General features: G+C 37.3%; 1 long non-coding RNA gene across 2 annotated transcripts; it reads right to left on the reverse strand.

Moving 5' to 3' along the window:
* Positions 1-576: 576 nt before the first annotated feature.
* On the reverse strand, positions 577-23,723 carry LOC133082957 (uncharacterized). Of its 2 annotated transcripts, none has more exons than XR_009699097.1 (3): positions 23,627-23,723; positions 10,489-10,635; positions 577-688 (listed from the first exon to the last, which is right to left on the reverse strand). It is a non-coding gene; the product is annotated as an uncharacterized LOC133082957 (long non-coding RNA). The 2 variants fall into 2 exon arrangements; XR_009699096.1 differs by lacking the exon at positions 577-688 and adding an exon at positions 2,567-2,618.
* Between the last annotated feature and the right edge of the window lie 1,217 nt (positions 23,724-24,940).

Below are 24,940 nucleotides of genomic sequence, written 5' to 3' on the forward strand. Positions count from 1 at the left end.
GAAAACACTAATTTAAGGGATGAAAATTCCTGATGATTGCTTCAGTCAACCCTTAATACACACTGAGCTTCATTAGTAAATAGACAACTCTCAGACCTTTCCCTTGGAAGAGGTCGCATAATCAGGCTTTGTGTTGATTTTGCATTCTGTTCGTTAGAGACAGAACAAATTAGAATAATTGGCTGGTACAGGGAAAGCACAAAGAACTTTCTTCTATTTTTGTGATGCATCCCGTAATAAGGGTTGAAAATGAGACTAGAGCTAAGAATGTGAAACTCAGAAGAGCAAAGGAGAGAGGATATTGTTTCTTTGAAAATATTCTTTCAGTGTTGGCCCAGAAGAAATATGAAGCTGAGGAAATTTTTTTTTTTTTAAATGATGATTTTTGTGTTAATGATGTGAATTCCACAATTAGTAAGAATCAGGAAGCAAAGCATCCTTTTCCACCAAGGACTTGGGAGCAAATGAAACCATAAATACTCCCTGCTCTTGGAAACCCTTTTGGAGCAGTAATCAGAGAAGGGTAAAGGCAAAGCCTCAGGGCAAAGGTGTTCAGAGCAAAGGGATAGGAGGAGAACAAAAGGAAAGTGGATATTTTTAGAGCTGTCATTTTGAAATTTACCTGCTTCTGATTCAGTGCTGCTTTGCTACCGTGTTGGTCCAGTGGAAATCCTCAAAGCAGGAGCAGCTGTAGTTTAAAATAATAAGGTTAGAGCAAGTGACTTTAATCCAGGTCTCTTTAGCTCAAGAGCACAGAGGAGAGTGTGAGGAAAGGGTGAGGCCACAAGGAATTGTTCACTGGGTAAATTTTCCCCAAACCTCCCTAACTGGGAGAAATTGACCACTGGATTATGTGCCTTGAAGGAAAGCAAAAATGTTGAAAGCAAAGAGTGTGGAGCTTGTTTAGAAAGCAAGCTCTATCATTTGGTCACCTTCTGATAATAGCATTGGCTGAGACCTGACCATTTACCATGAAGGCACTTCTGTAGGTAATAAGTTCCAGGAGGGCCAGAACTGAGTATGTCTGTTTCAGCATTTAGCATGGTTTAGCATCTTAGAGCCCGGTACATTATTGGCATATAGTAGACTTAAAAATGAATATTTGTGGATTGTCTGAATGAGTGGTTGTGTGTGATTCATATCCTATTTGCAGGTCCTATGCCCTACAGTGGGTTTTCAGTGTCAGATTGTGAAAGTATTTATGCCGGGGATTGGCATTGTTCCCTATCTAATAGATAAAGATTACACATCAAAGGACTTGACACTGACAGCCCAAAAGCCTCATAGGAATTACTTAACAAAAAAATAAAATTGGATTCTGTATAATTTCTAATTTATAAGCTGGCCAGAACACTGGTATTTCAGCCAGTCCTCTGGTAGTTCCAGTGATGTCCCCATGATCACCCAGGCATAATCAGAATGGCTTTAGGATTTGGGAGCCAAAATGTTCCTCAGTATTTACTGCTTTGCTAGTCCATTTAAGAAAATGGACTATTGAAAAAATAGCTTCAGACACAATATGGCATTTTATGATTTAGCACGAAATCTGCGAAATATAGAGGTAATCTGAAGCCTGCAATGGTAAAGTTCCCTCTGCTATTGAAGTTATTGTCTTTAAACAATGATTCTACATCAGTAATGCTATATATATATATATATATATTTATGATATTCAGGTTAATTTCCTCTTCTCTCTAAGCAAGTAATTGGTTGGTTGGTATGAGAGATGGTGTGGCTTCCAAAGGTGAAAAGTATTATTTTGTTGTAATTTCCGGCTACCTAAGGATGGGAGAGGCCCAGGACACTGCAGTCAGTATATTATGTGGAGCAGGTTATAGTGTGGTTTATTTATGAACTTTTACATGTTTATTTTCTGTGCAAGTTTGTGTGCTCCTTTCTGAGTTTTGGTAGATAAGTGTTTTGTAACTTTGGAATACTTGGAGTTATATATATATATATTTTAACGTAGTAGTTAAAGCCGTGGAGAGTGTACTAGTCTACGTAGGTTCAAATTCTGGCTTTACCCTATGACTTCCCTGTGGCTTCCTCTGCTCACCTATTAAAAAGGAGTATAATAAGACTGCTGTGGTGAGTTATATACTAAGTGCTATTTAAGCATTTGCTGTAATGATTATGTATACTCGAAGGCGAGGAACTTGCCCCTTGACCGTCTCTGTATTCCTAGTGCTTAAGAATTCCTAGTGCTTTTCTAGTGCATTGTCTTAGGACAGAGATAGCTCAGTATAGTTCTTCTCACTATAAAGTACTGTTACGTTGAAAGTGTTTGCTTGTGTACTAATGATCTATGACATATCTGCTGAGGACAAGGAAAGGAATAGTTTTAAAACTGCAATGGATAACAAAAGATTGTATGATGTAATGCCTTTATTATGTAATGATAAAACTAACAAATGATCATGGTAGAAAATTTGAAAAACTCCTAGACAAAATAGAGATCAACCAAATTTGCAGTAACTTTCAGAGTGTAGAGTTGTCCATGGATATTAGTGCTTTCACATTTTCCAGGACTTCAAGTAGACTCTGCTTCTTAAGAGTCTATTCATGAGATTTTATTTTAATGATGTTTTCATCATGGGGGGACACACACACACAGAAATCTGTTAAAAAAAAAAAAAAAAAAAGAAAGACATGTAAATCACTGATGTTTCAGATAGCCACATGAAATAAAGTGAGAAAGGTCAACAAGCTGAAAGAATGTGGAGTAGCATCTCCTTAATCGCTTACATAATTCTGATAATTACCTCTTTGTGGATAAAGTAATTAATGGGGAATCTAATTCAAGAAAAATGTATGAACTTCAAGCCTTCTTGAAGCCAAGTATTTCTTTCCACAAAAGTTTACTTTCCACGGCCATGCTTCCTTATTACCTGACAGGGAAAGAGTATTGTATGGCAAAGGATCTTCCCGAAGGAGGGTGCTTCCCACACTGATTGTCATAAATGACTTCGGAATTACTGTTGCTGTATTACCAAAATCTTAAACTAGGATATTTTTGACAAATGCGGTCCTTAGTTAATTTTTAGAGCTACAAACTGTCAGATGGCTCTGAAATAACAATTGTCTGGCTATTCTTCAGGGTGATCACAATACGGTAATGACCTTGAGGTATCACTAAAAAGCAGGAAGGTGTGAGTTTTCCTTTGGTTCCAGAGTGAAATGCGAGTTGGAGTTGGAAAAGAGGCCGACAACCAAGTGAGAGAGAAGGAAATGTGAGGTCATTAGTGAAAAACCAGGTTTAAGTTAAGGTGAAAAGGCATGAGGAAATGGTCAACCGTTACAGTATTACAAAGATCATCACGAAGCATATCCATGAATGTGGTTTGTATTGCAATCTGCTGAAAAAGAGACAAATATCCTGGCCTGGCCTTCATGGAGATTATATTTTATTGATTCTGATGATAGATTATTGTTGAAGAGGGCCTCCTATAAATTATAACCATGCAAAGGCAGCAAGATAATTTTTTTTTCTTGATGTATGTGTTTCTCATTCTTACTCACTTCTCTCTTAGGGGAAGAGAAAATCACAAAAAAACAAAAATGTCAAATCTCAGCTATTCATTTGCAAAATAATTTTTTCCCCAAATTCCAATGGAGGCAATAGGTTAACCGTTAAGATTTGTAAGGCTCAAAAGCTAGATTTTTACAAAGTGTAGCCAAATTTTATTCCATAAATAATAGCTTTGGAAAGAATATGTGATGATGCAAAGTTGGAAAAAGCTGGTTTTTCTTCCGTAAATGACTTCACTGTGTTGGGAGAAGAGGCAGAGAAGAAATCAAAGTAATTAAACATGGGGTGAGTTTTTCTGATAGGGGACTCTAGTGCTTTAAAATAGACTACATAATCCTGGGGATAATCTGAGGGTAGAACAGACCAATGCCTTATTTCCAGTCTGGTACCCTGGAAGAAAACAGTGTATTTCCTTTGAGGTCTTGAGAGGTTTTTCTTCTGCTTTGTTTTGTTTTGGGTTCATTTTGTAGTCAACCTTATTAAGGTATCATTTGCATACAATAAAATGCAGACATTTTTAGCTAACGGTTCAGTGACTTTTAATTAATGTATACATTTGTATAACTACCACCCCCATAAAGATAGATAACAATTCTAAAACCCGAGAAAGTTTCCTCCTAGGCTTTTGCAAAAGTATCCCCATCTCCCACCCCAAGGCAACCACTGATCTGGTTTTTATCTTTAGAGATGAATTTTGCCCAGTTTAGAATTTCATGTCAGTTGAATAATACAGTAGGTGCCCTTTTGATCTGGCTTCACTTGCTCAGCATATGGTTTTTGAGATTCATTCATGTTGGGATGTTTTAAACCAGGACTTTAGCCTGGGTGGCTGATTTTGTCTGAAGGCACCTATAGGTACATCTGAGTCTCTGGCATTGTCACTGTCTGTTCTTGGCTCAGTATTTTCAACTTTACTAAGAAGAAGCACAAGGTTGGAGTAAGGAAGATCATTGTCAGTATACTGGAGGTGAAGTGGGTTCTGTTATAGAATATTCTCAGCATAAATTGACCTGCTTGGAATCATTGTGTTGATAATCGACAAGGATACTCTTCCTCCAAAAACCTTGATACTATAAAACTTCTAAAGGACGCTGTCCTAGGACTCTTTTAGTCTTAACTTTTTGGGAAACATTTCTGGAAAATTCAAATGCTCACAACCTGAAAGAAGCAATTATTCACCTGAAGGCTAACTCTGCTAAAGTTGAGTTGTCCGACCTTTACATGCTGATAGAACCCAAATAGCCTTGCAAAACAATGCTCTCTTATTGGATATAAGCATATAGACTATTTAAGATGGACGTGTACATGCAGTAAAGTAAAAAAAACAAAGAATCTTTGAGTTTCCCTTGCAGGTTTTTAAAATTTTTTCATTTAAGTTTCTATAGCATATGCTAATAGTTTAGGGTAACCTCAGGTTAGTTTTAGGTCCACTCTTTACATAAATGTTGAAGTACTCCATACCCACCTTTTTTCTACCTTCCTTCTCTTCTTCCATTTTTCCTTTCTAACTTCTTATAATCCATTATACTTAATCCTGCATTTGTTGAGGTGGCAATTAGTGTAGGAAAATTGAAAGCAGTGTGAAATTTTGCTGTGCAGAATGCATGTTGACCAAATTCTATATTGAGAAAAGGTCTGAATTTACCCACAGGAACCCTTTCTCAGCGTCTTTGAATAAAGGCCATAGAAACTGGGCTATAATATCCTGACAGGTATGTAGAATTCATAGCAATAGCCCTCAAAGAGCTTACCTAGCGTAGATGCATATGAATGCATTTAATGATTGCTTTATTGGCAGCAGTGCCAACATACACAGTCTATTTTGTTTTATATCATTATCATTACCTGCTGTTTACCACTGTATACATTGCTAATGGTGTGGTTTCTATGGCTTGTGAATTTCACGGCCAAATAATATGTAATTTATTGCACACTTTAGTGTAGAAGATGGAGACTCCATAAATTTTCGTGTGCTCTTTGCCCCTTTGGAATGTATTACACTGAGATCAGGCAAAGTAATAAATTTACTTCAAATGTGTGTGATAGCTAAACATCAATCAGGACTAATGGGCAATATTTCTTCTTCCAGCAACATAACAGTTTTTAAAGACTAAGCCATTGAACGTGGAGTTACTGAACATGGGACTCAGTTCACTGGGATCCCTTCTTAGAAAAATAAAGGAAAACTTGAATTGGATATGTGTGGCTTATTCAAGTAGTAACTAATCAGCTACATCTTCGTGAACTTAATTTGTCACAATCGTTTGGTATTTTATTAACTCTCTTCCCCTTCTTCCCCTGACTCTCATGAGAATGGATTATGAGTATCTTAAAACATACTAGGTCGTCTTCCATCCCTGTTAATCTAACTACAAAAGCACACTTTCCTTATCCAATGTAACTTACTGTCTTTTAGCGTAGCTGTGGTTTTAATTCTCTACAGAATTAAAACCAGCAAGGGAAACATTTTCAAGGAGCCACCACATTGTAGAGCTTTAGAAAGAAGACTTTAGAATTAAGGGCAAGTATATCATTTTATAGCTAAAGCACCTGAGGCCTAAAGTAGGAAGGTAACCATCGAGGTCAGGGAAAGGGGTTGAAGATCAGGTTTCAAGCTGAGAAAGAGTCTACAGGGACTCAATCTGAGCAGTTCAAAAACTGAAAGGAGACCACGAATGTTCTGGGAAGGCTGGCATCTGGCCTCAAGTGTGGGATTTCAGACAGGGAGTGGGCCCCGGGGGAACTGAGCTTCTGCAGTAGGCAGAGAAGTCCACCTCATCTCCAGAAAGTGCCACTGACATCAGGGAGTTGAGGGGAAAGAGCAATGAATTCCAGTCCACCTGAGAAAGCAGGCCAATCTGATTAACTCTGAACTTTAGGCTTATTTCAGATACTTCTTGAGAAAGAACTTGGACAAGCGCAGGTCCCGTGCAGCCTCTTTAAATCCATGCCCAGTATTTTCTGGTGGAGCTGCTTAAACTCTCCAAGTGACTCCAGTGTTTTAATTTCTCTCTATATTTAATTCCGACAGTTCTATGATTGATTATTTAATGGGCAAATAAGTAGGGTCACAAAAGAGTGTGAATGTATTTTACAGGATGAGGATGGGCGGAGTGGAGCAGTCTGGAATAGGACACCAGTAAAAAGGGATCTGGGTAAATAAGAACGTCTATTAGAAATGGAGAGGAATTCGCAAGGAAATTAGTGCCTGACACCACGCCCTTCTCTCTGCATGTTTAGAAGCTAGTTTCTAATTTTCTTTTCATAGGAGATGTCCCTGTGATGAATTGTCTTTTACCTCCACACTGTTTATCACATGGACACATTGTGACGTTTGTGTGAGAGAAAGCAAGGATTAGAATTTGTCTTGCAAGCAGCTATAAACACTTCCTGGAACAATCTAGGGTAGAAGGAAAAGGAAAGGAAGGTGGAAACAAAGGAGAAAGACAGCTAATGATGCTGGAGTCTCTCGCTGGGATTTGTGGTATCGCTTTTTGAAACTAAGTACAGAAAGTCAGAACTTGACTGATTGTTTCTTGATCACGGTTTGTTTTCATTTTTGTTTTTTTCTTGCTGTCTCATCAGTTATTCCAGCCAGTGCTATGTCATTTTCAGTATCAGTAAGCATGCCTGTCTTGTTTCCGTTTGCATTATTCATGCAAATGTTGATTGAACTGATGACCCCGAGTTATCAAGGAAATACTAGATACACCAGTGGATACATTTCTTAATTTTAGAAAAAAATTACCGAGTGAAGGTTAAAATAACTCCTCTTAAATTTGTCATTTAAAAAAAACTTCTCCTAACATACGATACCTCATTGCCTAATAGTGCCAGATAAATGAAGAATTCCTATGTATTCATGAATGCAGGCTAGTCTGTATATTTTTTGGCAGGTATGACCGTCACCGAGGGTAACGGCCTAGTTTGCTGGCCGTGTCCTGTCTCCTAAGAAAGTTGTAGTTTCTGTTGTCTTTCAGTTGGTCCATTGGATATCAGAGGTGAATTTGTAAAACTATACTTCCCTTTACACTTACTTTGTTTTGTTTTGTTTTACTTGAAGTATAGTTGATTGACAATGTTGTGTTTCAGGTGTACAGCCAAGTGATTCAGATAAATATATTTCTTTTTCAGATCCTTTTCCATTATAGGTTATTACAAGGTATTGAATATAGTTGCCTGCGCTATACAGTAGGACCTCGTAGTTTTATCTATCTTATATATAGTATACACTTACTTTGTGTGATCCAGGCTGGTCAGACCACATGATTATTTTCACTTCTGATATAATTTTTCAGGTCCAACCTCAAATCTTTGATAAGAAGATATTTTAAAATAAGTTTAGCATGTGTGTGCTCTAAATCCAACAGTAGTTATTAGAGATATGGTTTTGCACTAGGTATTCCTCTCTTTTTTGTTCTTGGCCAACCAATTGAAAATTAGCTTTTATTTTCTGGTTGGTTTGCTAGATGTTTATGACTATAATAAAAGTCTTAAATTTTGTCTCGTATCTTAAAACACAATCTGAATTAGCAGTGGATATTGTGCTATACATAGGGGCTGTGATATAAATATAGTTTCCAACTTCAAAAACATATAACCTAGAAGGGAACACACACAGACACATATGCAGCAATTATGGCAACTGCATTTGTTTACTAAGTGAAATAGTACTGAGATGGATAAAGTGCTAGCAAGCCTTGAACAGCCAAATCAGCTTCAAAAATAGATGTGCAGTTCTTTAAAAATATTTTTAACATTTTTCCAGCTACATGTAGAATATAACTTAGCATAAAAACGGTATGGGTTTTATTTTAAGTAATTTAGCATTTTGACATCCTCATAATGAAATTAAATCCAGACGGAGGTTTCTCTCCATGATCTCTTGAAATGGTCCTTGATCATCCACAATATTTCCCATCTTCACAAAGGTGGTACCAAGGGCAGGAAACTCCAACATTATTAAAGTTTCATAAAGCAAAGTTAATTTTAAGAATAGAATGTCCCCAAACTGATAAAGGTCTTGACAGATAATTTCAAGGGAAGCATAAATTATTTTCTGTTTGTCAGAGGGCAAAAATATTTAGGTTGAGTTAATGAATGGTAGAGTTTTTGAGTGGAGAGTGTCCTTAAAATATTATGTAGATCTGTACTGTCAACAGATGCTAGCCACGTGGCATTATTTATATTTAAACAAATTTAAAAATAAGATTAAAAATTCAGTTCCTCAGTTGCATTTGCCATATTTCAAAGATGTTTATTAGCTCCATGTAGCTATTGAATACTGCATTGCATGGTCCAGATATAGAATGTTTCCATTATCACTGAAAAGTCTATTGAGCAATACTAAAATTATACCCAGATATTCACAGAGAAGGCAACCAAGTCTCAAGGAAATAATATAACTTCCCCAAGGTCACACAGCTATGTTTTTAAAGAAAGACAAAATGACACAAAGGAAATAGTAACAGAGGCATTAAAGAAACCCAGTAAGTTTCTGGAGCAGTCAAAGTAGGGTTTAAAAGTGCATACTTAACTGTTAGCAGGGTTGAAGCTCTTGATGGTTGGTAAGATCTACCTGCCTGAATTTGGACATGAGCATTTTATGCAATGAATTAAAAGCAAAAAATCATTTCAGCGAATGGCTGCCAGCTCCATATTTTTAGCCACTGCTGTGCTTCCAGATTATGTTTATCACTTTCATATACAGGGCACCACTGTGAAATGTGATGGTTTATCTGACCCCAGAGAAATCAAGAAATCTTGTGGGGGTTATGGCTATATTTGAAAAGGTTGATTTTTAAATGCATCATGCAGACTGGCCCTGTTTTAAAAGGGATTCCTGCCATCAAATAATCAAAATGTAAACTCTCTTCTCACCTTGCAAAAGTCAAAGATACTCCCTGCATTTTTATTATTTCGTTGAAATCCAAATATTATTTTTCCATTCTCTAACTTGTTTTCCTCACAGTGTGATCAACTATTGCCAAGGAAGGAAGGGTTAGATTTATCAATCAAAGTTTGCTAAAGGCCCCCTAGGTAATTGAACCCTCAGGAGAAACAATCGTCATGTATTCTTTTTCTGTTGTTTCAATATCTTCGTAAAGAGTCATTTCAATATGTTTGGTTCTGTAGCAGAGGTTCTGTGAAGTGCTTATGTTCCTCAGAGGTCCAGAAAGCCTGCGAGTCTGTGGGTAAAGGTGGGTAAGGAGAGAGAGGGAAGGAGGCTAGAGAGAGGCTCAGTGCGGAGATAAGGACAGTGTTCTAAAGCCTCCTGGGGGTGAGGCTGGGGTGCACAAACACCCACGACTAATCCAGACAGAAACTGAATAATCAAGGGGATGAGCACTGTGAAGTCATGTGGTCACCTCTCCCTCTAGAAATAAACATTGCCCTCAGTAAGCCTCCTCCCGCCCCAGAAGAGCATTAGGAAGGTCTGGAGAGGGGGAGTATTGGCAGAAATGGAAAAAGCAGATTGAAGGGATTAGCCTGGAGCAGAGAGACCAAGAAACGCAAGCCAGTAGATGGAAGGCAGACTTTTCATGGAAGTCTCCAAGCCCAAGTCAAGTTCTGGGACCACCAAGTACAAGTCAAAGAGTGCTCATTTAACCCCTTTGGGCCCCCACGCGAGTGGAGGAAGACTGGACAGAGAGGGAGAAGGGGCCATTGAAGGTACAGTATTTACTATGGGATTTAACTCCTGCAAGGCCTCCCAGTAGCTTCAGATCTGCTCAAGAATCCTTTCATGTCCTGCTGGTTCGCAGTGAGTGGCTCACAGCTTCAAGGCCTCCTCTGCCAGATGGAGAACTATTTCAAACATCCTGCCTCTATTTTGTACTGTAGCAGTGCAGACAGGAAACCTGACCCCATTTTCAGGTTCTAAAGAGAAATTCTAAGTACCTGAAAGACTGAGGAACATGGTGGCTTTTATTTAAGATGTGGAGATAGAGAGCACATACCTGGACTTGGGCCTGCAGCAGCACCAAATTGCACCAAGGGTTCCCTTTATTTTCTCTCCCGTCTGTGTTTCTTCTCCTTTTCCCTCGGCTGGATTAGCCACGGGGACTCCAAGTTCTTCATTCTGTGGTCCTGGTACCAAGATTCTCCTGGGAATTATAAAGTTATTCACCTTCTACATCGAGCACTTCTTATTTTTTCCCCAGCAACGTAAGTCATCCTTAAGAGGAGTCAGGGTGCTAGCTCTTAAATATATTTCAGTCATCCCTTTGTACATTAAATGCTCTTTCTTGGAGACTGCTCCTGACATGGTGTTCACCGTGCTCTCAGCTGGCCTCCTGAAGTTCTGCCCTGCCTTCCCCACCAGGTACAGTTCAGGAGCTGCCTACCTCAGGGTGATAGGTTATCTTCTAGTTGCTTTATTCCTTTCCCTTTTACATTTAGAGAATATAATTTGAATACATAAACTTCTCTGTGACCACAGCTTTATTTGCGACCCACAGGTTTTGTTATGGCATATTTTCATTATCATTCAATTAATAAAATTCTGATTCCCATTGCGACTTTATCTTTGACCTACATAATGATCAGAAGTATGTTTTTAATATCCAACTATTTGGTAAAATATTGGTTATATATTTTTTAATTTCTTGCTTATTCGGAGTCTTGTTTTATAACCAGCATATAGTCAGTTTTATAAATGTGCCACGTGCACCTAAAAATTTCTGCGTAATATATATAGTCCATCATTGTTGGTGCAGGGTTTTATGTAAATTTAGGCCAGAGTTTTTAATGATGGTATTCAGATCTTCTATAATCTACTGATTTGTCGTTGTGGTTCTATGTTACTGATCTAGGTAATTTAGATTTTTCTATTTCGACTTCGTTTTTTGGAATTTCCCTTCATATATTGCATTGAAGTTTAGATTTATAATATACTCCTTGTAAAGTAACAGTGGGTTTTATTATCCTGCCTTATCGCCAGTGATAATTTTTGCTTTCAAATCTGTGTTAACATTAAAAAATCTTCAATTGTATTTATTGTTGTTATGACATAATTTTTGAACCCTTCAATTTTCAGTCTGACTCTTGTCTCTTGTAAGTGGCATAGAATTAGGTTTCTTGTTTGTTTCAATAATCCTTGTCCTTTAATTTGAGTATTTACAGTTAATGTATTTTCTTATAGACCGTTTACTCCTTGTTTACTATTTGTCCCACCTTGTTATGTTCCTTTTGCTCTTCTTTCCTCCTTTTAGATTTCTTCAAATTCCATTTTCCCTTGTATTAGCTTGTTATTTTTACATAAGTAGCAGTTACACATGTACCATGACTTATTAGCTCTTTTACTGCTTCTCAAGCAATGCTGAGATCTTAAATTTCTTTGACTACTTTTTTCCTCTTCCATTTGTTTTTAATGCATTCTAATTTTTGATATATTTTATTATTACTCTTTTGTGCAGTTAGATTTTATTTAGGTTTATCCACTTATTTATCCTTTCTGTTATACATAATTCTTTATAAAGTCCTTATTTTCATCTGTGATAACCTTCCTTCTGCCTGCGGGTCTCCCTTTATAATTTAATTCAGTCGGTTCTGATGAGAACATATTTTCTAAATTTTGTTTGTCTGCAAATTTCCTTATTTCATCTTTCCTTCCAAACAACATTTTCTCTGCCTCTAGAATTCCCAATGGGCAGCTCTTTTCTTTAGCACTTAAAAATGTTATTCCATTATTTTCTAGTTTTGTTGAGTTTTCTAGTTTCTAGTATCCAATCAGTTTCGTTGAGAAGTAAGCTGTAATCTTAATCCTGTTGTTCCTTTGAAAGGAATCTCTCTCTTTTTCCTCGGGCTGCTTTTAAGATGTCATGTTTTTCTTTGTTATTCATGAATTGTACTGTGGTGATCTTAGGTGCGGTTTTCTTTGTATTTATTCTTGTTGCATTTTTTTAGTGCTTATTGAATTTATGGCTCCATATATTCTTTTTAGTTTTAGAGAACTCTCAGCTGTTATTTCTGAAATATTGTTTTCATCCCAATCTCTCTCTCCTTTTTTCTTTGGACTCCAGTTTACACATATGATAAAAATGTTTACTGTGGCCCGTATGTCTCAAATGCGCTTTTGTGTACTTTTTATTCTTTTCGTTTCCCATGCTTTAGTCTTAATATTTTTACTACTCTATCTTCCAGTTCACTTACCTCTGTTTACCTGTGTCCAATCCACTACCAAGTTTTAAATTTCGTATAATTTTTAGTTCTATCAGTTCAACTTCAATCAGTTTCTAGTTTCTAGTTGTCAAGTTAAATTCTCCACCTTGTCATCTGTTTTCTTGAACTTGATAACATTTACCAAAATATGTATGAACTTTAGTGTTTAGGTCATCTATGATTCTGATTCTGTTTTGTTTTTTATTCTAATTCTCCTTTTCTTGGTAGTCTTGGTGGTTCTTCAGTGAATGAATACCAGACTTGGGATATGACAAGTTGTAGAGAATCTGAATGACATTACAGTTGCCCTTTGAACAACCTGGGTTTGAACTGCACAGATCCACTTATACATGGATTTTTTTTCAATAAGTAATACAGTACTACATGATCTGTGGTTGGTTGAATCCTCAGATTCAGAACCACAGATAAGAAGGGCCGACCATAAAGTTATATGTGGATTTTTGACTGCACAGGGAGTCAGCGTCTCTAACCCCTACATTGTTCAAGGGGTCAACTGTATTTTCTTGAGGAGAGAATTTCCTATTCTTAGGTAGGGAGCAGAGGGGAAGATCACCTCAGTCACTGGACCAACTTCATACTCATTTTCCTTCTTTATAAGGTTCAATGTAGATGTTGCATCAACCTTCCTAACACACAGACACACACACACACACACACATATGTAGAGACTTTCAATGTCCTAATTCATATCATTAGTTTTCCATTGGGCCAGAAATCTTTCATAGCTTCTGAACCCCAATTTTGTCTCTTCAGCATTATGAGCCAACTAAGTCTTTGCTTTGACTTCAGGTAGTTAGCTTTTGTTTGACTTCTTAGCATCTTGCCTTGTCTACCTATTATACATGGAAAATACTGCAAGGGAACACTGTTGCTGAATCCAGCTCAGTTCTCTGAATCTTTACTCTCTCTGTGATTTTGGTCCTTAAAATTCTAGCTGCCTTGTTATTTCTCAATTCCAACTCTGGTTTCCTTAGTCCTATGACATTGTCCTAAGATCTACTGGCTTTTCTACCTCTTAGGAGTCACATTTGGTTTCTCAGACTTTTGCTCTTCATCAGTAGTTTCTAAATGACTGGGCTAGAAAAGCATGTGCAGAATATTGTTCTCACTTGAGTGAGTTTCTTTCTCTATTTTACTCTTCTAGGTCATGGCTACCTCAGTAGCTTTCTAACGCTCACAGTCAAATGTTGCTTATGATTTATCTGGCCTTTCTAGTATGTTTTCCTAAGGTAAACTGATATAGTTGGAAACAGAAGTTCGTACCCACCATTTAAAAAATTCTGTTTTGTCTTTCTATGAATTCTCTTCTTGTCCCATCTTCTGTCACTTTTTCCTACCAAAAATTCCCATTCTCACAGATAGATTATTTTAAGATTAAAAATTATTATTAAGCTAATATGTTAATTTTGAAAGGAATTAATTTTGCTTTGAACAAGAACACAGATTGGTGAATGGAATATGGAAGATTCCTTAAGACCTTTTTCATCTCTAAGAGTAGTATCCAACCATCGGTACCATAATAAGTTTGTCAACTGTGGAAGAAAGCAGTCTTTGTAACATCAACATTATTCAATAATCTCAAAAACTGCTTCACTTTCCTGCTCATGCCACCAATTTCCAAATGTTCAATAGGAGCAGAGAATCATGGGATGGGACATGGAGAAATGGCCTGTCATAGTAACTATAAATATTGGAAGAATGAAATTATAAATAAAGAGGGTTTTCTATGAATATATTTGAAGTGTTTGTTCCTAAAGAACTTCTAGAATAAGACTCAGAAGTTTAACATAGAAACACCTCTTGATAAGTATGAAACTCAGTAAAATTTATCTCATAATAGTTTTTTCTTTTGTGTTATGTGATTGTCAGAGTGACACAAAACTATTTTTATCTGGACTTCACAGATCTTCTTATTTTTACTATGGGATCAGTGACCCTACATGTTTGAAAAGTGGCAAAATAGTTAAAATTGGAACATTTCCCCCAAATCCAGGGCATATGACTTACATTTCTGTAGAAGGCAATATTATATTTCTGTCTAGTTCTGGGGTAAACATTTTCATACCTGCCAATCCAATTTGACTAATGTATTGTTTTTACAGTGCATTAGTGGAAATTAAATGGTAAATTCAGTCAAACAGCCATTTCATACATCAGAAAGGAAAATCAGTCAACACAACTGTCTGACTGAAATGAATGAAGAGAACAATTCAAGGCAAACAACTGTCCCAGTAGACTTGTATAAATACAGCAGTGGTGTCGTGTGCAGAATTAATCTTTCCTCACCCTTAACTGGAGAACACTCTGCCAGCCAATTCAGTCACTCAAATGATACTGAATTATAATATTCCAGTTTCATTTACTCTCAGTTACTGGTGACTGCCCTTCCTCCTCCTTCATCTGTCCATCAGTGGAGAATGTCAGAGCAGGAGAAAAGTAATATTGGCATATTGTAATGTACTGTCTTGAATTCCACAGCTTCAAAATTCTTAGGCTAACTCAGTGATCTTAAAAGAGTCTGGTGCAGAAAGGATATGTGAATTAAATCGCAGACCACTGGCTGACCCTTCCAGCACTAACATCCCTTATTCCTGGTTCTAATATATCACAGAATACTCAAGAGGAAGTTTTTGAGTGGTCAGCAGAAATATGGCTCCAAAGCAGGCACATGGAAAAGAAATGTTGTCATCTGTGATCCACTTTAAAGTTGACTTGTCTTTTACTCATAAACCAGATTCAGTGTGAATTCTCTTCTGCTAAATGTTAGAGAATCTGTTGGAGGAGTGTGGCCAATTCTTTTGAATTTTTTTACTCGCTAACATTTTTTTTAACATCTTTATTGGAGCATAATTGCTTTACAATGGTGACTTGGTTTCTGCTTTATAACAAAGTGAATCAGCTATACATATACATATATCCCCATATCTCCTCCCTCTTGCATCTCCCTCCCACCCTCCCTACCCCACCCCTCTAGGTGGTCACAAAGCACCGAGCTGATCTCCCTGTGCTATGTGGCTGCTTCCCACTAGTATCTGTTTTATATTTGGTAGTGTATATATGTCCAAGCCACTCTGTCACTTCATCCTAGCTTACCCTTCCACCTCCCCGTCTCCTCAAGTCCATTCTGTACGTCTGCATCTTTATTCCTGTCCTGCCCCTAGGTTCTTCAGAACAATTTTTTTTTTTTTTTTTTAGGTTCCATGTATATGTGTTAGCATACGGTATTTGTTTTTCTCTTTCTGACTTACTTCACTCTGTATGACAGACTCTAGGTCCATCCACCTCACTGCAAGTAACTCAATTTCATTTCTTTTTATGGCTGAGTAATATTCCATTGTATATATGTGCCACATCTTCTTTATCATTCATCTGTCGATGGACACTTAGGTTGCTTCCATGTCCTGGCGATTGTAAATAGTGCTGCAGTGAACATGGTGGTACATGTCTCTTTTCGAATTATGGTTTTTTTAGGGTATATGCCCAGTAGTGGGATTGCTGGGTCGTACGGTAGTTCTATTTTTCGTTTTTTAAGGAACCTCCATACTGTACTCCATAGTGGCTGTATCAGTGTACATTCCCACCAACAGTGCAAGAGAGTTCCCTTTTCTCCACACCCACTCCAGCATTTATTGTTTATAGATTTTTTGATGATGGCCATACTGACTGGTCACACAAAGAACTTTGGCATGGTGTTCATCATCTAGCTAATCCTAACATGCAGACATTTATGAGAGTAAAGTCAGGTCTTTGCCAGAGTGGGTTGCTTATTTGGGCAACTGGGTCAAATCAAGAAGGGCAAATGTAGGCTGCCAGAGTAAATAAGGAGAGGAAAAACAAAAAGAACGAGACATATCATTCATCAGTGATTTTTCCCCCCAATATTCTTAGCCTCCACCTCTCTCCTTCTTACTGGTAACACAGGAACTAGACTGAACAATCAGGTAAAAGGTCTCTACAGAAACTGAGTTAATATAGAAAATAAAAAAATAAAACATAAAATTGTAAATTTTCTTCCTAGGGATAATTGAGATGATAGTTCAATAATAACGTAAGATCAGGTGAAGTCTAAAGAAATTTTAGAAAGCCTGGATAAAGTAAGAAAACATCTGTTCGCCGGCATCCGAATGTTAGAGAGACACCGAGACATGTGGGCCAAGTTCTGGAGAGAAGGGAAACACAGACGCAAACTTGACATTTGGTGCAGCTTTTCTCCTTGGGGCATTTGCTGATTCAACTCATACAGCCTAGGAGCTGAAAAGCCAAGGAGTTCAAAAGACTCTAACCACAGAAGCCAAACGGCAAGAGCTCAAGCTAAAAGCAACAACTAATGGAATGACAAGCTACACGTATCCTTAGTCTCACGGGGCTGGGGGAACCATTACATTTAAAGCCTAACAAATACAAGGGTAGTTGGGAATAGGGAGAATCCAGACTTTCACATGGTAATCCCAAAGGGCAACACTGGTAGAGGAAGGACAAGACAGAAATAGAGCAACCTTCACACAGACTGAAAAACAGCTTTGAATGAGCTCAAACTGAGAATGGACTAAGGTTTCCAGTCCCTATAGTAACTGTCTGCCATGGGCAAAAGGAAATCTTTTCAAGAGAACGATAACAACATCCAGAATGTGGAGGTATCTTTATAGTTTCCTAAAATAAGTTAAGCCCGATTTTAATATAAAAAATAATTGGACATACCAGGAAAAAGACTAAATGATTAAAAGCTCAAAAAAAAAAAAGAAAAAAAGGACAAGGTAAATAGACACAGGAGGACAAGAGTTAGTAGGCGGTTAAAAAACAAAACAAAACAACTATGATTAAACAAAGAAAATAGACACATGGCAAATAAGCATATGAAAAGATGCTACACATTCCATGTCATCAGGGAATTCTAAATTAGAACGATAGTGAGATACCACTACACACCTATTCAAATGGCTAAAATCCAAATACTGAAATACCAAAGTTGTTGACGATGCAGAACAACTGGACTTCTCATTTGTTGCTAGCAGGGTACTTGGCAGTTTCTTACAGAACTAAACATACTTTTACCATACAGTGATCTAGTAATCATGCTCTTTGGTATTTACCCATAGGAACTGAAAAGTTATGTCCGCATAAAAACCTGTACATGGATGTTTATAACAGTTTCTTTCGTAATTGCCAAAACTTGAAATCAACCAAGGTGTTTTTCAATAGGTGAATGGATAAACAAACTCTGGTATATCCGTACAAAGGAATAGCATTCAGCACTAAAAAGAAAAGGCTATGAAGCCATGAAAAGACATGGAAGAAGCTTAAATGCATATTGCTAAGTGAAAAAAAGCCTGTCTGCAAAGGCTACGTGCATATTATATGATTGCTATATGAAATTTAGGAAAAGGCAAAAGTGTGGAGACAGTCAAAAGATCAGTGGTTGCCAGAGGTTGTGGGGAGGGAGAAAAGGATGAGTGAAGCCCGGAATTTTAAAGGCAGAGAAACTCCTGTGTATGGTTCTGTAATGGTGGATACAGGTTATTGCACGTTTGTCAAAAATCATGTAATGTACAAAACAAAGAGTGAAGTCTAAAGTAAAGCATTGACATTAGTTAGTAATAATGTATCAATATTGGTTCATTAACTATAACAAATGTATTACGCTAATGTAAGATGTTAATAATAGGGGAAACTGGGTTGAGAGGTAAGGAAGTGTGAGAACTCTGTCCTTTCTGCTTAATTTTTCTGTAAACCAGAAACTGCTCCGAAATAGTCTGTTAATTTAAAAAACAAATCTAGACCTGCATACAAAACTTGCACGTAAATCCAACCACAGCAGCATTATTCATAAGAGCCCCAAAGTGGAAGTAACCCAAATGGCCATTTACTGTGAATGGATAAATGAAACAAACATAGTAATATCCACACCGTGGAATATTATTCAGCCATAAAAAGAAATCAAGCACTGATACATGCTACAACATGCATGAACCTTGAAAACATGCTAAGTAATCGTATGATTCCATTTGTATGCAATGTCCAGTCTAGACAAATCTGTAGAGACAAAGGATATTAGTGGCTGCCTAGGGTTTGGAGAAATGGGGGAGTGAGTGACTTATAATAGATTCTTTTTCTTTTGGGGGGTGGATGAAAGTTCTAAAATTGATTGTGGTGGTAGATGCATAAGACATTAAATTGTACACTTTAAATAATATGGAAAGTAAATTATATATCAATGAAACTATTATTTAAAATTATGATTAATGTATTAAAAAAAGGACAACATATACAATTTAAGCAAAAAGTATCTGTGAAATGCAACCAAAAGAAACTTCTAGAATTAAAAAAGCTGAAATTAAGCACTCAGAAGATGGGTTGAACAGTACCTTAGTCAAACAAAAGAAAGGATTACAAATGTCAATTAAAAAATAACTACACTAAAATTTGGAGGGAAAATGATGGAAAACAGAGAAATAAGTACTTAGGACATATAGAGTATATATAAAACACTGTGTCTAGCCAGCCCCAAGTCACACAGCCTAGGGAGGAGACACACAGCCTACCTGAATCACAAGGACTCCTCCAGAGGAAAAATGAGGTTCTGATGCCAGAAGTGGAAGGAATGAATTACAAAGAAAAAGAACAATGGTAAACTATAATCTAGATATACATCGGTAAATACATAGGTTCCCTGGGGTTGTGATCTGGTACAAACAGTAAAAAAAAAAGATAAGACTCATAGTAGAGGCTGCTAGATTCTGCTGAGGGAAATGTCCAGGGAGGGAAGAGTTGATTTATTTCATTGTTTTTTTAGAGTCCACATATAAGTGACATCATGTACTATTTGTCTTTGTCTTATTTCACTTAGCATAGTGTCCTCCAGTTTTATCCATGTTGACTTAAATGACAGGATTTTCTTCTTTTTTAAGGTTGAATAATATTCCATTGTATATATATACCATATTTCCTTTATCCATTAATCTACTATGGACACTTAGGTTGTTTCCATACCTTGGCTCTTGTGAATAATGCTACAGTGAATGTGGGAGTACAGCTATCTCTTCAAATAATGATGATGTTTCCTTTGGATATATACTCAGAAGTGGGAGGGAGGAAGAACTTAGGACACAAATCGACCATGTGTAAAAGATGTAGGAATGAAAAACTCTGAACACCTAGGAAGAGTGTGGAGTATTTGGAAAGGTCATTGTTCAAGGTCATACATAGTTTAAAATTATGACATTTCAGTGAGCCTGTGTGCATGAAGGCTTGCTTATATTTCGGGATTTGAATACAGTGCAAAGAAGTGCTGCTAAATTTTCGATCAACATCAAAAAAAGGGTGGAAATGTTTTTTTCTTTTATTATGAAACTGGAGGAAAGGCAAGCCTAGAATTCTAGGCCCGCTAGAATTTTCCCTGATGATAGTGGTAATTTAGGAGAAGAAGAAGGATCCAAGGCCATGGAACAATTTTGAAAGCAAAATAAGGCTGCTGAGTCTTCACCCAGTGTATGAGATTAAGTTTTAATGGCATATGATGAAGTGGGCATGACACAGCTGGCAGAGCTGGTTGAGTTGTTGAAAATGGCTCTTGAAGCTACAGGTATTGGACAGTAGACGTAGAAAAAGAACAAGGTAAATCCAAAAGAGTGGAAGGACAAAATTAATCAAGAGAAAAGTCAAAAATAGAGAAGAAAAGCAGTAAACTTGGCAAATAAAACCAAAAGCTTGTTCTTTAGAAAGACCAATAAAATAAGCAATATTTGGCAAATATGATAGAGATGGGACTAGCTATAAAACAGAGAGAATTTTTTTTTTTAATTACGAAAGAATACTATGGTAGCTTGATACCAACACATTTGAAAATCTGGACAAAATGGCTGATTATTGATTAGTTATATGCAGCCATTATTTACTCCTGTTTTGAGTAGAGAATACAAGTAGCTTTATGAAATTAGAAAATATAATCAAAGATATACACCTTAGAAAGACACCAGTTATTTTCTAATGTATTAAAAAATGAGAAGAGTCCTAATACAAAAATCAGATATGGAAAGTTTACCCAAAAAGTAACTAGAAGCACATTTCTTTTAAGATCTTAAGTTCTAAGTAATATTAGCAAATAGATTCCAGCAACATATTTTTAAAAAGTCATTATGATCAAGAGGGATTTATCACCATAAAGCAGATTTTTTCAAGTAGGATAAAGTTGGAATGAGGAAAGAAATGTCCATATCCAATATCAAAACACACTCCAAATTTCAGTAGTTTTAAAAAAATCTAATAAGCTGTAACAACAGTACATCAGTAGATTATTAAAGCAGAATAGGAACCCATGTATATGTGAGAAATAAAATATGGGGTAAATAAAGTACAGGCTGTCTTCACTGTGGAGCTATAAAAATGATCATACAAGCTGAACTGTGCAAAGTTGATCTCAGTGATGGATGGGGAACATATTATTGTTCTATGACCTTAAAATCTTTCTGACAAAAACACTAGAAACTTTCTTGTTTGTTATAAAGTTATAGATAGACTTAAAAAAATTAGTAAATCTTATATTTAGTTAATACAGTGCCACCTAAAACATTAGAAGTATTGAAAATTAACATGTTTTATTCCATTGTAAAAAACTTGTGAGACTTCTAGTTTTGAGTCCAGCAAGGAAGGAGCTTGGAAGTTGCCACTGTGTCCTAACAGGTAAATATCTGGACACACTGAAAAATCAACAATTCTTCTTAGATTCATTAGAGAAGTGAGGTCACAGGAAAAATCACCGTGCCCAAAATTGGAGAGGCAGATGGCAGATACAGAGAATAACAACTTACCGGAGCAGACATCTCTGTGGAAAGCAGTGGTGAGGTAGGAAAACCTGAACTATATTTGAAGGATTGCTGGAGGCTTGTGTGGAAAAGTCTGTGAGGTAAAAACTCCAGGGAAGCCCCTATCCTTTTGCGAGTTTTGTCTCTTGAGCTCTACCAGGTTGTGACTACCAGGTGAAGGTCAAAGGAAAATCCCCTTGGAATTCTGGCAGGGGGAGGGTGAAAGGAGCAATTTTGAAATACACCAGAGCACTCTGCTGTTCTTCATAAGGCCTGCCCTCAGGAGAAACTGTTTTACCAGAGGCCTAACCTATGGGGTTTTGTCAGAGCCTAACTGACCTGGGGGAAGGGAAATATCCTACCGTGACCCCTGCCGGCCATTGTGTTTCACCTAAGGTGAGGGAAAATACTGAGAGGCACTTGTGACATTCATAGCTGAGGAGCACATGCTCATTATAAGACTGAGACCTAATCATAAGACTATGCAATGCTTCTATAACACCACATCTCTAAAGGACTATGTACTGCAGTGAATTTCACCAGTCCATCGTGTCTGGATTTTCAAGGAAGAGAAAAGTGAATCATATAAAATGCTTGATTAAACCGAGAAATGGCAGAAAAAGAGTGGAATGTAAAAAAGGAACAAAGAACACTGGCAATAAATATGAAACAGTAACAAATATGGTAGGTATTAATCCAATGATATCAATAATCATTTTAAATACCAGTGGTATAAATACACCAGTTAAAAGACAGATGGTCACAGAGGATCGATAAACAAGATCCAAATATAAGAAATCTACTTTAAATATGAAGGCACATACAGCTTAAAAGTAAAGGGTTGGGGAAAGCTACATCATGCTAACACTAATTAAAAGAAAGTTTGAGAAGCTGTATCAATCTCAAAGCAGAGTTAAGAGCAAAGAAAATTATCAGACAAAGAGGGACATTCCATAATGATAAAGGGGTCAGTTCTCCAAGAAGACATAACAATTCTTCATGTTTATGTGCCTAACAACAAAGCATCAAAATTCGTGAGACAACAACTGATAGAACTGCAAGGAGAAAGAGATAAGTCCACTATCATAGTTGGAGATTTCTACACCGCTTTATCATAAATGGACAAATCCATCAGGGAGAAAATCAGTACAGACATAGCTGAATTCAGCAACACCATCGACCAAATGGATATAATAAACATCTACAGACTACTTCAACAACAGCAGAATACACATTGTCTCAAGCTCACATGAAGTACACACGAAGACAAACCACATTCTAGGCCATAAAACACACTCTAACAAATTTAAAACGTCAGAAATCATATAAAGTCTGTTCTCAGACTGCAGCGAGGTCAAACTGGAAGTCAAGAACAAAAACAAAGCTGGAAAATTCCAAAATACTTGAAGATTAAACGGTTCAATTCTAAGCAATACATGGCTCTTGCTGTCTGTATGTGAACTGAATAACATGCACAGTGACCAATCACCTACAGACTTTGAAAGAAGGGACCTGATTGTTCACTGACCATGATACACATCTGTTATATCCCGGGTGATTTGTGGAGTTAAGAACTAGCTGTGAAGTTTGTACTTTATGCCCTTCCTCACAGTTAATATGGCAGTAACTGAAATTTGATGGTTTTGTTGTGGTCCTGGGATTATTTAACTAAATCATGGCAACTGAAATTCATGCATGGGCAAACTGTTCAGAGCGAGGACTGCATGTGTAGCATACGTTGGGTAACATTCCATTGCAAGAAACAAATACCTAGAAGAATGTAAGAGAGGATGAGAAATCATACGCTTGTTATGAGGAAGTCTGTCCCTAAGCAGAACATGAAACTGAGGTATCATAAAGAAAAAGGCAAGTTGATTTGACTTCATAAAAATTAAAGAATTCTGCACAGCAAAAAGGCAACCCAAACATAAAAATAACTGACAAACTGGGAAACATAATATAAATATTTGACCATGGATTTGGCCAACAGTTCCTTTTCTTCACAATAGTATGAGGAGGGAAAATCTCAGTGAGTCAAACCTCATGAATCAATAGATGAGAGGTTAGACTAAAGTTCTCATATGGTGTGGATTTAATTTTACGGAATGCAACTTACCTTCCAACAGAAAATGTGAGTATTACCAGTCTTATGAAGATCCTTGGCAATGCAAGTAGAGAAACCTTGAGTAACTGTGTGATAGATGAATCTCTTTCCTGATCTGTAAGAGGAGGAGAACAATTAACAGAATGTCTGTTTCTCCAGGGCAGAATTCCAATATTGCCTCTGTACCACTGAGCCTTGTAAAACATCGAAGCGGACAGTCTTTAGCAAATCACTCTTAAACAGTCAAGAGGGAAAGAAATGGAAAGGCTAATGAACTTGCCAATTACCTATGTAGCCCTGACTGCTGAAAACAGCGATGATGGGAAATATGTGATGCCACGTATGTGAAACTTGAAGAGCACAGAGATTCAAATGGAGCAGAGTAGGGAAGAATGCCTCTGATAACCCACCCAAGTTGAATTATTTATAGTCTCAACTGGGAAATGTTGATTAAGAAATGAGAGGAAACAGGCAAGAGCAGCCCCTGAAATTGTGCCTAAATACCTCCAATATTCCTAAGGAATCCCGCGGACAGCTGTGTCAGAGCGGAGCTGACAAAGGGAGTATAGTAAGCGCAGAGGTCATGCCCTTGTCAGCCAGCATACGGAGAGCATTACTGATCCTCAGCAAATCATTACTGATCCTCAGGAAAATGTACTGTGACTGGATCTAAAACCTGACTGGAATTTTCCATAGATGTGTGATATTGGAGATGGGTTTGCAGCTGCACTTGCCAAATCACCTTTGCAAAGCACAGTAGGCCACAGCCAGAGGAGCAAAGGCTGCTCTGCTCTTTCTCAAGCAGAAAAGGATTTTAGAAGTGCCCACTTCTGTCCCACAAAGGATCGGGATAGCAGATTACGAATTAGTGATTAGTACAATATCTGTGATCCCTCGGCTAATTTCCGTCTTGAAGCTGGGATATAAAGACTCAGGTGTTGGGTGATGAGCCACAAGCCCTCTGAACAGGTGCTTAATTAGGACTGGATAGGATGAATTCAGGCCTGGGCATCTGGCATCTGGTTCCAGCCCTTTTTCTGGCAGTTAACATTTAGACATGTCCCTGACACCTTTGCATCTGTAGCTTTTCGTTGTTGTTGTCTGGTTGTTTAAATATGTAAAATGGTGATAACACTACTTGGTGGCATATTCTATTTTAAAAAACCTTCCATTACTCCATGCACATCAAACAGTAAATGCGTTCTCTTAGTAAACCTGCATAACAATTTTCTGAACTCTTCTGCTCTGGGCAAGATTTATGAATACACCAGGCAAATAAAGTGAAAGGTGAGACAGTACATAGTGTTGTATTCAATTGGGTCTTGA

Source organism: Eubalaena glacialis, unplaced genomic scaffold, assembly GCF_028564815.1.
Source record: "Eubalaena glacialis isolate mEubGla1 unplaced genomic scaffold, mEubGla1.1.hap2.+ XY H_1, whole genome shotgun sequence".
NCBI classification, from domain to species: Eukaryota; Metazoa; Chordata; class Mammalia; order Artiodactyla; family Balaenidae; genus Eubalaena; species Eubalaena glacialis.